This window comes from Nicotiana tabacum, chromosome 1, assembly GCF_000715075.1.
Source record: "Nicotiana tabacum cultivar K326 chromosome 1, ASM71507v2, whole genome shotgun sequence".
NCBI lineage: Eukaryota > Viridiplantae > Streptophyta > Magnoliopsida > Solanales > Solanaceae > Nicotiana > Nicotiana tabacum.
This window is the reverse complement of record NC_134080.1, coordinates 205,725,577-205,742,748: the sequence shown is the minus strand read 5'-3', so window position 1 is coordinate 205,742,748 and position 17,172 is coordinate 205,725,577. Positions and strand designations below refer to the sequence as shown.

Here is a 17,172-nt window from a genome sequence, read left to right as displayed (position 1 = left end):
TAATTGTGTATGCGTTCGCGCAACTTCGAACAAAATATCTTAATAATAAAATTGTTGTCACTAGGCCACTAAATTAAATGTATTTCTTTAGGCCGAGGTGTGCCATCCATAATTGAACCCCTATGGCCCTCGTGTTAGTTTTATAACTTAGACATTAATGAACATCGTAGTCTGTTATAGGCCCGTAATTAAATCAACACAATTACGAGTACGGTTCCCATGACGTAGTTGTGACACTTAATTTCGAATTATTTTTAAATATGAACATATGTAGTTAAATGCTTTTCCCTTTAATAAAATTGAGGTGTGTCATCCAATCACCTAGTCTATGGCCCTCACATCCATATCCTAACTAATATAGAAAAATGCCTTAAACTCTCGTAGTTTGCTTTAGACACATTAATTAAATAAACCGCCATAGCTACGGGTACGGTTCCCGTGACGTAGTTGTGATGCTTAATTTCCAAATCTGGGGGTACATTTATGTGACTCAACCACAATTTAATCCTTTTAAATAAAATAAGCACATTGTGGATCGTGGGTACGGTTCCCGTGACATGATTCGCAAACGTGTAATCAATAATTAGTTGTATAACAATTGGATTATTAAAAGCGGTTTTAAAAGGAATAAAATGCACATAGGTTTCAAAGATGTTTTAAAATCAAATAAATAGGCCAATAATAACAGTTGAGCGACCGTGCTAAAATCACGGAACCCGGGAATGCCTAACACCTTCTTCCGGGTTAACAGAATTTCTTACCCGAATTTTTGTGTTCGCGGACTGTAAAACAAAGTCAATCTTTCCTCGATTAGGGATTTGAACCGGTGACTTGGGACACCATAAATTATCCCAAGTGGCGACTCTGAATTCTAAATAAAATAATCTCATTTCGATTGTCACTTAAATTGGAAAAAACTCCCTTACACTCTTCCGGGGTGGAAAAAGGAGGTGTGAAAATGGTAAATCAAGTTATTATTGGAGCACTCTTTCAAGAAGGAACACTGCACGTTAGGCCACCGTATTTCAATGGACAACACTTTTCTTACTGGAAAGTGCGTATGAAAATATATGCAAAGTCTTATGACGTCAAAGTTTGGCGAGTTATCAAAAAGGAAAACTATCCACTATCAACAGTTGCTCAACCACCTGCTGGCCCAGATGATATAGATGAATACATAGACGAGCAAATGTCAGTTCTTCAAGTCAATGTTAAAGCAAGAAACTTACTCTATAATGCTATAAGTGGAGAGGAATATGAAAAAATCTCTAGTTGTGATACAACCAAAGAAATGTGGGATAAACTGGAAGTTACTTATGAAGGAACCAACAAAGTGAAAGAGACTCACATAAACATGTTAGTTCATGACTATGAACTTTTCCAGATGAAAGAAGGAGAATCCATTGAAGAAATGTTTGCGAGGTTCAGCAAAATCATTAGCAATCTAAAAGTTTTTGATAAACTATACTCAAGTGTTGATCAAGTTCAAAAAATTCCGAGGAGTCCACCCACCACTTGATAGACGAAAGTAGTTGCACTTGAATAGCAAGATCTAAAAAAACTCTCTTATGATGAGCTTCGAGGAGATCTTATAGCATTCGATAAAACTCACCTCAAGAAAACAAAATAGGAAGAAAAGAAGAAAACAATCGATTTTAAGGCTACAACTGAAAGGACAGACAATGATATTGATGATGACCATGAAGCTCTTGAAGAAGATATAAACACTGGTGAGACATTGTATCACAAAGAAAAGAGGCGTAGAGACTAAGTTGTTGGTGTAAAGCTACACCATTCATTATGTACTCAAGAAACATTAATCACTGAAAGAGAACACCCTTGAAATCCAAGGGGACTGGACTAGGATTCACATTGAATCCGAACCAGTATAAAAATTCCGGTATCTTTATTTCCTGCATTTTATTTTTGCATTTATTATCTTGTTCTTATTTCTAGTCGACTAATTGGTAAACTAGTCAACTACTTATAAAAGTTTTTAAAAATAAGCAATTCACCCCCACCACCTTGTACTTTCAGTTAATTTGACAAAAATCAGAGAACTACCTAGAGTATCACATGGCTGAAACAACAGAGGATGATGTTGATCAATTGAAGTTGGGCTGCCCCCAGCAGCTGCTATGCTTGTGTCAATTTCTTCATTCTCGACTGCCATTGTTAATGAGGAACTCGAGCTCAGATGAAGAAGCAGAAAACGAAGAGGAAACTGCTAATTGCTCGAATTAGCCCTAACTTCGAAGATATCAAAGAATTTATCAGAACACAAAAACTGAGGCATCTTAGATCTAGGTAATTGATAACGAAGCATGAATCATAAACACGAGCTCTGATACCATGATAAAATCCTAGATCTAATCCGAGCTGCTAAGCTAAGAATGAAGGAGAAGCAGTTACATGCTAATGGAGAAAAAAAGTTTCTGTTATTTTTTGTTACAAACACTATACACTAACTGTGTATATATACAAACAAGTTAGCTACTAACACACCTACTTAACAAACTAAACCTTCCACTAACTTAGCTTAGCTAGCATCCAGTTGTACATTCCACTAACTACACACCTAATATTTCACCAAAGGTTTGATTATATGTGAATATATTAGCTTTACTCAACTACTAGTAAGAGGATGTTCTTGTCAAGGTGGTGTTCACAAATGAAGAATTCCTAATTCCATTCCATTGATAGGTTATAGACTTTCATTTCACAATCACAAATTTAGGAAAAACATTAGTTTTACGTGTTTTATGATACTGAAAATTAAGGGAAATTGACTACTAATAACCCAGACACAAGCATTTATTTGTGAGCTCAAGTATGAAACTTGGAACAACTAAACTATAGTTATAGAGCCAATTGTGATTGGTGTCACACCTCCTTTTTCTACCTACCCGAAAGGGTATAAGAGAGTTTTTCCAATTAAAGTAACAATCGAAACGGGATTAATTTATTAAAAATTTAGAGTCGCCACTTGAGATAATTTATGGTGTCCCAAGTCATCTGTTCAAATCCCGAATCGAGGAAAATATTGACTCTGTATTACAGTCCGCGAACTAGAAATCCGGGTAAAGAATTCTGTTAACCCGGGAGAAGGTGTTAGGCATTCCCGGATTCCGTGGTTCTAGCACGGTCGCTTAATTGTTATAATTGGCCTATTATCTGATTTTTAATACATGTTTTAGTCTATGGTTCAATTTTAACTTATTAACCTCTTTTGATCATTTTTAAGGAAGATTGCAACGTCATTTAAAATAGGTCTTGAATCACGTCACATAAATGCACCCGTGGCTCTTGACATATTCTATCTAACATTGTTGAGATTTCGATTTGGGTCACATAAATGCGCACCCGAGTTTAGGAAGGTAAATTATTATATAGCGCGCCTAAAGCAACTACGCATTTTAATTATTTTCCTAATCTTTGAGATTGTTGTGATACCAAATTTATGGACAAGGTATTATTGGGGAGCAAATAGGTCAGCTAACATAATCTATTACTTGACCTAAATTCCTTATGGTCCAAAATTCACCTTATGGCACATGCTTATTCCTTGCACAAAAACAACTCCAATTTTCATCTACCCAATTAAAAATATTTATTCAAGAACTCAAGACTACATGCATCACAATCGAAATAAAAACTAATTAAAACAATTTAATTAAAAACTAAAACATGCTACTCAAACAACGTAGAATCACAAATCAACCAACACGCGCACCAAGCCATCATAACACAATAAAATGAGAATGAAAATTGAGAAATGGACATTTTATTAACGAGTAAAGCTGAAAATTGCAAACCAATCGGGCTAAACAAATCAACAATCCTTGAACCGAAACGGCGAAATCGCAAACCGGAACCTCGACATAGAAGCCTCGAAAATGAGCAGCAATAATATTTTATAACCGTTACGTTGTCTCCTAGCTCCCAAAGCAACAGCTCCAACCGTTGTTCCCACTACTATCGGAGATGCCATGAGAAAATGACCAAAACTACTATCATTAATAGCAAGAATTAAATCCTCATCTCTCTTTCCCCAATACTTAATCACTGCTATATTAATGGGATTTCGTAGAACGTGATGGAATTTTTTAGTCAGTGACCGTGCGGTTGAGGGTCTAGCCACATATTCTGAAACTCCACAGTACCAATCTCTGAAATTATGGGAATCGGCAAAGCAAAATGGAAGGAAAATACAAAAGCGTGATCTGGAGTTGTTTCACATTTTGTTAATCATATCTAAGCTTCAAAATGGAAGGAAAATACGAGATGATTCTTGGTAGCTTCATTTATTCTCTTTACTGCCAAGGAATTCCACGCCCAAAGATCGAGCAAGAAAATGGAACGCAAGAAGAGAATTAATCTCAAATCTGACGTGCTTGATATGTCGTCTCCAATTTGGGAGGCTGCCGTCTTTTTTGTTTTTGTCTGGGTGTAGAAATTGAAAACTTGGGTAGGGTTTTTATAATTGGGTATTTTATATGGGAGTTGGAGAGGATGATGCCCATTAGATTAGGAGGAAATAGAAGGCTATGATTAAATCTTGCACATAAATGGGCTCATGGGTTGGAAAGAATGGGCTAAGGGTAATTGGGTTAGACCATGTTTTTTTTTTGTGTTTCAATTTTGGGCTAAGAAGACTCCAAAAATTATTAATTAAAACCATATCTAAATTCCCTTAATATAAGATAACTATACTACATGATGCAAAAATAAATTCTAATTAATTAAACTAAACTATATTAAAACATGAAACTATTACATATTTTTTGTATTTTCAAGATTATATAAAGATAAAATTAAGGTACTATTTTTTTGTATATTTTTTTTTACTTTATGAAAGGTACATAAAAATAAAAAATATTTTTTTGCATTTTTCATTTCCTTGTAGTAAAGTAAAGTAAAAGATAAAAATGAGTTGAAATATCTATATTGGGCCTAAATTAAATATTTACGTGCTAAAATATGAAAAATCTTGGGGAGGGTCAAAAATCACATGTCTACAACTGCCCCTCTTTGACTAGAAACGCGAAGAGTTTTCAGACAAAGAACAACTAGACAGGTTTTTGACCCGACCCTTATTCAGGGAGACTAAAACTAAGAGAGAGGGGAATGTGACTTAGCCCTGGTATCTGAGCTGTCTACATATCCTTGGCTATAAGGGAATCAGACCACGTGTAGTTTAGAGGCGAGTGAGATGATGGAGTATGCCGAGGTGGACAGCCGGTCGAGGTGCCGTTCCGCCGAGGTTTCGGTCCGCAGTCTTGTTATTATATCAAAAATCAAAACATGAAAAAGACTAACTAAGCCTTTCAACTACGAGTTACAAGATTCCTATCTATAAGTCTTCTGATGCTTGATCTTGAGTCTTGAATGGTTCTTCATGCAGACTTTAGATTTGAACCTTGGCGCTTGTTAGCTGCAGGTGCTAGCTCGTTCTTCTGCAGCTTTTTGGATCAAGACCGGACGTGTAGTGCTTGTGGCTCCCACCATATCTTAAGCAGTTCACATCTTCCATCAACTTCTGCATTTGGATTCATTTCTTGTCTTTCTCTCTTTTTTCTTTATTGTAACTAACTTCTGTTGATCACCTCGGACTGTTGAATCGCATTCTTGCCGTGAGATTCTTTGGTTGCTGACTTGAATTGCAATCTAAGATGCTTTTCCTTTTCTTCAGGTGGACGCCTGATTGTTGAACTCGAACTGTATTCCCTTGCTCTCCAGGCGGGCTCCTGACTGCTGACTTGAAATGTATTCCCAGCTCTCCAGGCGGGCTCCTGACTGCTGACTTGAAATGTATTCCCTGCTCTCCATGCGGGCTCCTGACTACTAAACTTGAATGTATTCTCATGCTCTCCAGACGGGCTCCTGACTGCTAACTTGAAATATATTCCATGCTCTCCAGGCGGGCTCCTGACTGCTAAACTTGAAATGTATTCCCATGCTCTCCAGGCGGGCTCCTGACTGCTAAACTTGAATGTATTCCCATGCTCTCCAGGCGGGCTTCTGACTGCTAACTTGAAATGTATTCCCTGCTCTCCAGGCGGGCTCCTGACTGCTAAACTTGAAATGTATTCCTATGCTCTCCAGGTGGGCTCCTGACTTCAACAAAATAGACAAAACAAAGAAAATTTTCTGCCCCTGTTTGGTGGCTAGGCACAGATGTGAGTGTAAAACTAAATCATGTTACCAGATATCGATAAGAACTTAAAAGCTAAAACTTGAATTGTACTCCCTCATTCTCCAGGTAGGCTCCTGATTGCTGACTCGAAATGTATTCCCTGCTCGTTAGGCGGGCTCCTGACTGCAGTGATCCTAGGGTATCTGTCATGCCCAAACTCCAGTAAGTGAATCCACACCTGTATAAGAAAACTTAAACCAACACTATGTGAGACAATAACATTTCCTACTAGACACATGCAAGACATGATTGCGGTTATTTTTGCAAAATGGCTTATTTGGCCAAAAGGTAGCTAGAAGTGTAAAATTTGGCTAAGACCCCGCAAAGCCAAGAACCTAAGATTTACTAGGAAGACCGGACCCTATGTGGTTTGCCTACGTATCACGCCCCGAAAGACGAGAATCAGGTATGCGTAGTTCGGGCAGATTGGATAAGGGCAAGAATAATAAAAAAAAATCACTAATTTATAGAAATCACATTTTTCTTGCTTTTTCTTGAAAAATGACGAAACATGCAAAAACTTTTTGGATTTTATTATTCTCTTTCTTTTTTTTTTGATTTTCTGATTTTCGACAAATGATGAAAAAAAAGTTATTTGAAATTTCAAGTTTTTTTTAACAACATAATTGGGCCGAACTCGCTTTATCTTCACACTTCACCCTCTTTTTTCTTCTTTTTTTTCTTCTTTTCTTTCATTTTTCATTTGCCCTCAACTATCATTGGTCCGCCAAATGACCCTTTTACCCTTGAAAATTGTAACACGTAGCACATAAGATGCATCAGAATGGTCTTTTCACTTCAGGTACACCTGTCCTAGACAGACTCAACCCCTGTGTTGAGTCTCCAAAGTCAAATGCACATGATGCAAACAAACGTTCATACTAGGGATCCGGCATGAGGCTGAATTATTCTAGGTTCAAAACCTGGGTATTTGTTCAAGACTTGTGTGCCCGAGTAGACAACTCGAGTCGAGGAGGGGGCTACGTACCGGGAACCAAAAGGCCATCCGGCTTAGTAACTTGTCCGAGTCTCTTTTTTATTTCAAGGTATGACACTAACAGAATAGGGAGTCTCGACCAGCGAGCACATCCCCGAAGATGAGAAGAGAAGAGTTTCGTAGCAGTTTATATATAGTTCAGATAATATCAAAGCAGTAAAAGTATCATTTAACACATTAGGCCCAAGCATGTAATAAAATCAGATAACAGATAAAGCCAAATACAACAATTCATCTAAGCTCGAATTCTGAACCCTGAACCAGAGATTCTGGGCAAAAGTCCCCAGCAGAGTCGCCAGAGCTGTCACACCTCCTTTTTCTACCTACCCGAAAGGGTATAAGGGATTTTTTTCAATTAAAGTGACAATCAAAACGGGGTTAATTTATTAAAAATTCAGAGTGGCCACTTGAGATAATTTATGGTGTCCCAAGTCACCTGTTCAAATCCCGAATCGAGGAAAAGATTGATTCCGTATTACAGTCCGCGAATCAGAAATCCGGGTAAGGAATTCTGTTAATCCGGGAGAAGGTGTTAGGCATTCCCGGATTCCGTGGTTCTAGCACGGTCGCTCAACTGTTATAATTGGCCTATTATCTGATTTTTAATACATGTTTTAGCCTATGGTTCAATTTTAACTTATTAACCGCTTTTGATCATTTTTAAGGAAGATTGCAACGTCATTTAAAATAGATCTTGAACCACGTTACATACACCGGTGGCTCTTGACATATTCTATCTAACATTATTGAGATTTCGATTTGGGTCACATAAATGCGCACCCGAGTTTAGGAAGGTAAATTATTAAATAGCGCGTCTAAAGCAACTACGCATTTTAATAATTTTCCTAATCTTTGAGATTGTTGTGATACCAAATTTATGGACAAGATATTATTGGGGAGCAAATAGGCCAGCTAACATAATCTATTGGCGTAATGACTTCCTGGCCACTTAAACTTGTAAGACTTTTGAAAGCCGATACATAAACTTTGGACTTTCCCATTTGAACACTCAAACTCGTGAAATCTTTAACTAATAAATACATTTGACCCTTGACCCTACGCGTGTGTATTACACATTCACAGATGTGTCCATCCAGTCAGCAAATGACCAATGGGATTGTTACACGTCAAGGGAGAAAATAAACCCCATAGCTGTGCTGGAATAAATTTATTAATTTCTATTTTTTCTTCTGTTTTCCTTATTTTCTTCTTCACCATAGCTGTGCTGGAATAAATTTCTCCACCCAGCCACCATTTTCAATGGTGAAACTTGTGATCTGATCCATTAAAAGTGAGACTTCCCAATGTTGAAAAAATCAAAATGGATAAACATCAAGAAGAAAGAAAAATAATCACGGAAACCCAATGTCAAAATACAAGAAAAATCACTGCAACTTCAAGAAAAATTACTCTTCTCTTCTTCAAAACATTTGCTAGCCTTTTATAAATTCAGAAACAATAGGTATGATTGGACCCCATGAATGCAATGAAACCTGATGTCCTTTTTGCGCTTTTGTTTTGTTTTTTCGGCGAAAGTTACGCCCAAAATCACATTTGGATATGATATATTTTGAGCTCGATTGTTGACAATTTTATTCTCTCTGTTGAAATTAGAAGAAGCATACACAAGAAAAAAAAATGGTGAAAGAAATTTATTTTTGACTTCATTAAAATAGTAAAACAGTGGAGAGGACAAAGGGTAAAAAAATAGTAAACGAAAAATTGGACAGGAATAGAGAAAACGATGAAGGAAGAGAGGTAGGTTGAAAGTTTTTTTTCTTTTCTTTTTTGGTTTTCCTTATAGTTTCTGTTTATTTTTTTGATTTTACAATCTTTTTAATAAATAGTAACAGATACACACGCCATTTGAATGTGACTTGTACGCACTATGTCCACGTAAGATAAGCTACCTCCACATAAGCATAGTCAATGGTCAAAGGTGTTTATTAGTTATAGGTTTTACAAATTTGAGTGTTTAAATGGGAAAGAAGAAAGTTTGTGTATCAGTTTTCAAAAGCCCTACAAGTCTAAGTGGCCAGGAAACCATTTCGCATAATCTATTACTTGACCTAAATTCCTTATGGTCCAAAATACACCTTATGGCACATGCTTATTCCTTGCACAAAAACAACTCCAATTTTCATCTACCCAATTAAAAATATTTATTCAAGAACCCAAGACTACATGCATCACAATCGAAATAAAAACTAATTAAAACAATTTAATTAAAAACTAAAACATGCTACTCAAACAACGTAGAATCACAAATCAACCAACACGTGCACTAATCTATCATAACACAATAAAATGAGAATGAAAATTGAGAAATGAACCTTTTGTTGACGAGCAAAGCTGAAAATTACAAACCAATCGGGCTAAACAAAGCAATAATCCTTGGACCGAAACGGCGAAATCGCAAACCGGAACCTCGACATAGAAGCCTCGAAAATGAGCAGCAATAATATTTTATAACCATTACGTTGTCTCCTAGCTCCCAAAGCAACAGCTCCAACCGTTGTTCCCACTACTATCGGAGATGCCATGAGAAAATGACCAAAACTACTATCATTAATAGCAAGAATTAAATCCTCATCTCTCTTTCCCCAATACTTAATCACTGCTATATTAATGGGATTTCGTAGAACGTGATGGAATTTTTTAGTCAGTGACCGTGCGGTTGAGGGTCTAGCCACATATTCTGAAACTCCACAGTACCAATCTCTGAAATTATGGGAATCGGCAAAGCAAAATGGAAGGAAAATACAAAAGCGTGATCTGGAGTTGTTTCACATTTTGTTAATCATATCTAAGCTTCAAAATGGAAGGAAAATACGAGATGATTCTTGGTAGCTTCATTTATTCTCTTTACTGCCAAGGAATTCCACGCCCAAAGATCGAGCAAGAAAATGGAACGCAAGAAGAGAATTAATCTCAAATCTGACGTGCTTGATATGTCGTCTCCAATTTGGGAGGCTGCCGTCTTTTTTGTTTTTGTCTGGGTCTAGGAATTGAAAACTTGGGGTAGGGTTTTTATAATTGGTATTTTATATGGGAGTTGGAGAGGATGATGCCCATTAGATTAGGAGGAAATAGAAGGCTATGATTAAATCTTGCACATAAATGGGTTCATGGGTTGGAAAGAATGGGCTAAGGGTAATTGAGTTAGACCATGTTTTTTTTTGTGTTTCAATTTTGGGCTAAGAAGACTCCAAAAATTATTAATTAAAATCATAACTAAATTCCCTTAATATAAGATAACTATACTACATGATGCAAAAATAAATTCTAATTAATTAAACTAAACTATATTAAAACATGAAACTATTACATATTTTTTGTATTTTCAAGATTATATAAAGATAAAATTAAGGTACTATTTTTTTGTATATTTTTTTTACTTTATGAAAGGTACATAAAAATAAAAAATATTTTTTGTAAGTTTCATTTCCTTGTAATAAAATAAAGTAAACGAGTAAAAATGAGTTGAAATAGCTATATTGGGCCTAAATTAAATATTTACATGCTAAAATATAAAAAATCTTGGGGAGGGTAAAAATTCGAATGTCTACCATTAGACTAATTAACTAATTACAATTTGATAAAAATAAATTCTGGAGATTCTCACACGTCAATGTTTACAAGAATTAGTAACGTTGCCACCAAACCAAACGCGTATTTGTTCCAGACCATGACATTGCAACGCGTTTAAATACTATATGCTTATTTTATGAAAATATTTTTAGAAATCAGATTTTTATAATATAGTTTAAGATAATTATAATAAACCGAGACCTTTAAGGTGTTTTTTTTTGTGGTTTCCCACCCGGTGTTCGATACCCCCATGGGAACCCGACTATATTCGGATTCGTGCCGCGTAGGACCCCATCCGGGGGAAGCGCTCCCTACCAAAGAATTTTTTCATACTCAGGAATCATTAAGGTGTTGATGAATCTTATTCGGTTTATTCTACCATAACCATCCGATAATATTTCTGGTCAAATCTGCTCGTTTAAAATCATGCTTACACAACTTATTATTTTCATACGTCTAACTAAGATCTTTGTTTTTCGTGCTCCTTAAAGAATCCTCGAGACCCTCAAGTCAAAAGTTGAATTTATTCTCCGAATATAGTTATATAGTTCCCATCTAAAAAGCAGATTTATATTTGACTAATAGTATAGTATTATTCGTTCTATTTTCTACACATGGATGAATAAAACAGAATAAAGATCAAACAAACCTCCAAATTCATATATATATATATATATAAAACATCGTTTAACCACATGATTTCTCTCTTCTTCTTCTGTTTTTTTAAAATATATAAAAAGAATTCCAGCTACTCTAGAAGATACCTACATGCATTAATGTGTTTTCCATTAAAAAAAAATGAATTATTAATGTGAGAGTGGCCGGAAGAAAAGGCACCACAAAATAATTGCTGGATTGAGATGCTATACTTTGCAGATACCTTACTAACAATTTGTGTGCATGCAACAGATTATAATACAATGGAATTCTTAATATAATATTATATTATATAGTCACTTTAAGAAATGTCAATTAAGTTTAGTTTATTTTTCTGTGGACCACCTAAAGGACAAATGATTCAGCAAATATTCCCTATATTTTAGGTATAACTGTATCAGTTTGAATTGATAGATATACGTGTCGATATCCCAATTGTTATAATTTCTCTTTTTTCTTCTACGCGTTTTGATTGAACATATGGTGGGCAAAATGGAGATATTATATGCAAAACCTTTTTATTTCTCCTTGTGAGAGTGGTGTGAACAAGTGTAAGTAGTATAATCAATTAATATATGAATGGTTTTATTGTACGTGGCATCGATATTAAATTCTTTGCAATAAGTCTCAAACAATGAAACAAACGAGATGTCTTTATCGTTGAAAAACATATATAACCCCACTATGCCCCCAATGCACTCGTGAACAGATTAGTTCTTGAAATCCCGTTTGGTTATGAGTTTTGTCAAAATAAATTTGGGATTTATTTTCAAAATTCATGTTTGGCCATAAATTTTGTTCACAGTTTGGTAAAATTCCAAATCCCAAAATCACCCCAATTGCTGATTTTGGGTCAAAATCCCAAAACTCGGGAATTATATACATATTTTCTAAAATAAAGTTAGAAAATATATTTTGAAAACATATGTCCAAACTCATTTTCATCTTCAAACCAAACTTTACCCAAATTAAATTTTTCAAAACAAATTTGGAATCTATGGCCAAACGCTAGCCAAATGTCACTAAGATAATAGACATATCAAGGAGGCGTTCATTAATGAATATTTAATTCTTTCACACCCTATTCATATTTTGTGTGGCCTGATATTTGACAACCACAACTTAGAAAATGCACTGTTTTACGTGCTTCGTTATTTTATAGAGTAAGGGATATATATCATCGATCCTAAGGTTATGATAGAGCCGTTAATCCTTTTTCATCTTTAATAAGGTCTCAAATTCGATTCCTATGTATAGAATTGCCTTTAGTAGTTAGCATTTTACCGTCCAAAATGATACGTGGACCTATATGTTGTAAAAAAAAAAAAAAAATCATCGGTACCTAAAAAGTTTGGCAAAAAAATTATATACATGTATATGTCTTTAAAAAATATCATATATTAGTAGTGATACAGTATGTACAATATAGATTTTGGTTGAATATGAAAGTGTACCGGTGACCTTCAAATTCTAGGCCGTCCTCTGTTTGTGCAAAATTAGATTAGTCGAGTTCTAATTATACCTGTTGTCACACCTCCTTTTACTACACCCCCGGAAGAGGGAATGTATATAAGGGAGTTTTTCCAATTAAAGGACAATCGAAACGGGATCATATTACTAAAAGATTCAGAGTCGCCACTTGGGATAATTTTATGGTGTCCCAAGTCACCGGTTCAAATTGCGAATCGAGGAAAAGATTGACTCTGTTTAACAGTCCGCGAACCAGAAATCCGAGTAAGGAATTCTGTTAACCCGGGAGAAGGTGTTAGGCATTCTCGAGTTCCGTGGTTCTAGCACGGTCGCTTAACTGTTACAATTGACCTATTATCTGATTTCAATACATGTTTTAACCCATGTGCATTTTAACTTTTGAAAACCGCTTTTACTTATTTAAAGAATTAATGTAAGGTTATTTAAAACATATCGCAAGCCACGCCACATGAAATGCACCCGTGGTTCACGACACGTTCTATCTAACCTTGTTGGAAATTAGAACCGGGTCACATGAAATGCACCCCCGAATTTTAATAAAAGCCATGACAATTATATAACTAACGCGCCTAAAGCAAACTACGAAGTTCATTTTTAATATCTAAATTATAACACTCGTGAGGGCCATGAGCTATGGAATACTTTTGCTAAACGAGATTTCATGAACATTCCTTTTTAAACCCTTCTCCTATCCGGCTGAGCCCGATACCTAAAACATGGAACAAATCAATTGCTAAAGGGCTTCGGTCTTTCTATCACTCCCCACGATCCCACGGTCATTCCAAACAAAATATACCGATCACTACAAATGAGATATATAGACATGCAAACATCCAAAATGCACGAAATAAGACTAAGACTACTAGAATAACAAAGGATCTAACTAAATATGATACTGGCCATCTCGCAGTTTTAAACCCAAAATCAACTTCTTCAAAGTTATAATCTGATTGTTTTTGGAAACCTTTAACAAAAGATAAAGCTCAAACCAACTTTCATAAAATAAATATAAGTAGTATTCCAGCACATAATTGCATCAGTCCACCACCGTTCCTAAAGTTTCATTTTTGCTTCAATATTCAAAATTAACTCGTGAAACGATTCCTTCTATTCTTAGCTTGGTCTTTGTTTAACAATCTAAAATCACTCAAATTAACCCAATTTACAACTAAATACAACAAGGTCAACAACTCCAAAAGAAAATATTTCCAGTAACTCTATATCAACGAACAAACAATAAGTTCCACATCCAAACTCTACTCGTAACAAGCCAAAGAATGACTAAAAATGAAACAAAACAAAATCACAAAGGCAAAGTGAACACGTATGGACAGTAATAGAGAATTTGGGACAAAACTGCAGCAGCTCAAACATTTCAACAAATCAGAGATGTGAGTTTCATAGAGATGTGAGTTTCATGGTTAACAGATTTGCGATAACTTGAACACTAGCAAATTCTAATAGCAAAATCGACAAAAAACCAAATATAGAACACCATTCGACAGAACAGGGCATCCCGCGATAAGCAAAAACACCAAATCTTTTACAACTACCAACTCAGTTCCCGGAATTCAACCTCTACTACTCTGATTATACTTTCAACCACACCAAAAACAGAGTAAGGGACCGGAAACGCACCAGAAAATGACCACAAACGGAACAGGAGCCGACGACCTCAAACGTCTCTAGTGCTCAACCTCGAACAACTCAACGAACAGACCTCAAAATGGACTCTATGAAGTTGAAGAAGATGAGCGTCGATGAAGGAGCTATTTCTGGGTGTTCAACGACTGAAGAAGATTAGTTCATGGTGGGGAGGGATCGTTGGAAGGGTGCAGGTCCTACTGCTTTGAAACAAAAGAGGAACAGCTTAGGGGTCGCTGCTTTTGGTTTGTGCTGCTGCAGAAGAAGCTGAAGATCAAGAGGTCTTCGATGGTGTTTTTTAACGGAGGTCTTGATTCTCTGACTCAGAAGAAGAAGAAGAAACGATGGGTCCTTTGAGGTAGTTAGCGTCGAAGAAGACGATGGCCGGAGGGGGTGGGTCTGTATATGTATGGTGCTACAGCTTTTGCCATTAGTTCTCAGTTTTTTTTTAGGGTTCTACCCCCATGAAGAAGACAATGAAAATCCGTTTGAGGGAAGGTCTGTCCAGGTCAAAAACGGCGCTCCAAGGGGTCTGTTTCTAGCGTCTTGTTGGAGAGGGAAGGGAGCTCGTTTTTGAGTGTTCTACGGCTGAACCTTTAGGTCTTGGTCATAGGTTTTCATTGTTCTCCATCTTCAGGGTCTGTGATTTTCATTCTAGCAGAAGAAGGAGTTTCGTGTGGGGGTCGTTCGGAGAAGATGACCGGTGGGGTGGGGTCTTTTTTTGTGCGCAGCTTTTCAGCTTTCTCCTTTAGCGTTGTCTTCTTTTTTTCCACTTTTGATTTTTTTAAGCATTAATTTATAGGTAGAGTCTAGGTTTAGGTGTATTTTTGTGTATTTTGCCCATTAGTACCTCGGTCTTTTGTGTTAAGTCCTCAAGGTCTTCTTTATTTATTTTTTTATTCCAAAAAAGAGTCTAGAAGGGTCCCTAGGCTTAATGGACTAATCCAAATTGGGCCAAGAACTGAGCTCTAAAACTCTTAAAATTGTGATCCAATACCTTAATTGACTCCTTTTAAAATAAGATAAAAATATTACACCATCCAAAGCTAATCCTAATTAATTAAACTAAATATGAAACTATTTTTGTGTTTTCGAAATTATATAAAGATAAAAATAAGGTACCATTTTTATATTTTTTTAAAACATTTATGAAAAATACATAAACTAAAATATTTTTTATGATTTTCATTTTTCTTGTAACAAATAAAGTAAAAGAGTAAAAATGAGTTGAAATAGCTATATTAGGCCTAAATTAAATATTTTACACTAAAATGTGAAAAATCTTGGGGAGGGTCAAAAATCACATGTCTACAGCTGCTCCTCTTTGACTGGAAATGCGAAGCGCTTTCGGACAAAGAACGACTAGACAGGTATTTTGACCCGACCCTTATTTGGAGAGACTAAAACTAAGAGAGAGGGAAATGTGACCGAGCCCTGGTATCTGAGCTGCCTACATATCCTTGGCTATAAAGGAATCAGGCCGCGTGTAGTTCAGAGGTGATGGAGTATGCCGAGGTGAAGAGTCGATCGAGGTGTCGTTCCGCCGAGGTTCCGGTTTGCGGTCCTGTTATTACATCAAAAAATCAAAAGATGAAAAGACTAGCTAAGCCTGTCAACTACGAGTTACAAGATTCATATCTATGAGTCTTCTGAAGCTTGATCTTGCAGCTTTTGTTGCCATGTTGACTTGTATTCTCCCGGTGGAATTCCTTTGTTGTCGACTTAAATTATAATCTGAGATGTTTTCCCTTTCTTCAGGTGGACGCCTGATTGCCAAAAACTTGAACTGTATTCCCGTGCTCTCCAGGTAAGCGCCTAACTACTAACTTGAAATGTATTCCCTGCTCTCCAGGCGGGCTCCTGACTGCTAACTTGAAATGTATTCCCTGCTCTCCAGGCGGGCTCCTGACTACTGTACTTGAAATGTATTCCCATGCTCTCCAGACGGGCTCCTGACTGCTAACTTGAAATGTATTCCCTGCTCTCCAGGCGGGCTCCTGACTTCAACAAAATAGACAAAAACAAAAGAAAAATTTTCTGCCCCAGTTTGGGTATCTGGGAACATATGTAAGTGTAAAACGAACCACATTACCAAATATCAATAAGTACTTGAAAGCTAAAACTTGGGTTATACTCCCTTGTTCTCCAGGTGGGCTCCTGATTGCTGACTTGAAACGTATTCCCTACTTTCCAGGCGGGCTCCTGACTGCTGACTTAAATGTATTCCCTGCTCTCCAGGCGGGCTCCTGACTGCTGAACTTGAATGTATTCCCTGCTCTCCAGGCGGGCTCCTAACTGCTGACTTGAAATGTATTCCCTGCTTTCCAGGCGGGCTCCTGATTGCTGAACTTGAAATGTATTCCCTGCTCTCCAGGCGGGTACCTGATTTCAATAAAATAGACAAAACAAAGAAAATTTCCTGCCCCAGTTTGGTAGTTGGGCACATATGTGAGTTTTAAACCAAATATTACTAAGAATTTGAAAGCTAGGTCCCATTATCCAGGGGGGTCCTGACAACTCTTAACTAAACGACAATTTTAAATCTAAGCTATATCTTTTAAAGGTATGACTTCCGCTAAATCTTGTTATCTAAGAA

The 17,172-nt window shown here is 36.5% G+C and overlaps 1 long non-coding RNA gene across 1 annotated transcript; it reads right to left on the bottom strand.

The window, feature by feature from the left end:
• Nucleotides 1-4,995: 4,995 nt before the first annotated feature.
• LOC142182127 (uncharacterized) lies at nucleotides 4,996-15,644 on the bottom strand. The gene is made up of 2 exons (XR_012711039.1): nucleotides 9,527-15,644; nucleotides 4,996-6,374 (listed from the first exon to the last, which is right to left on the bottom strand). It is a non-coding gene; the product is annotated as an uncharacterized LOC142182127 (long non-coding RNA).
• Between the last annotated feature and the right edge of the window lie 1,528 nt (nucleotides 15,645-17,172).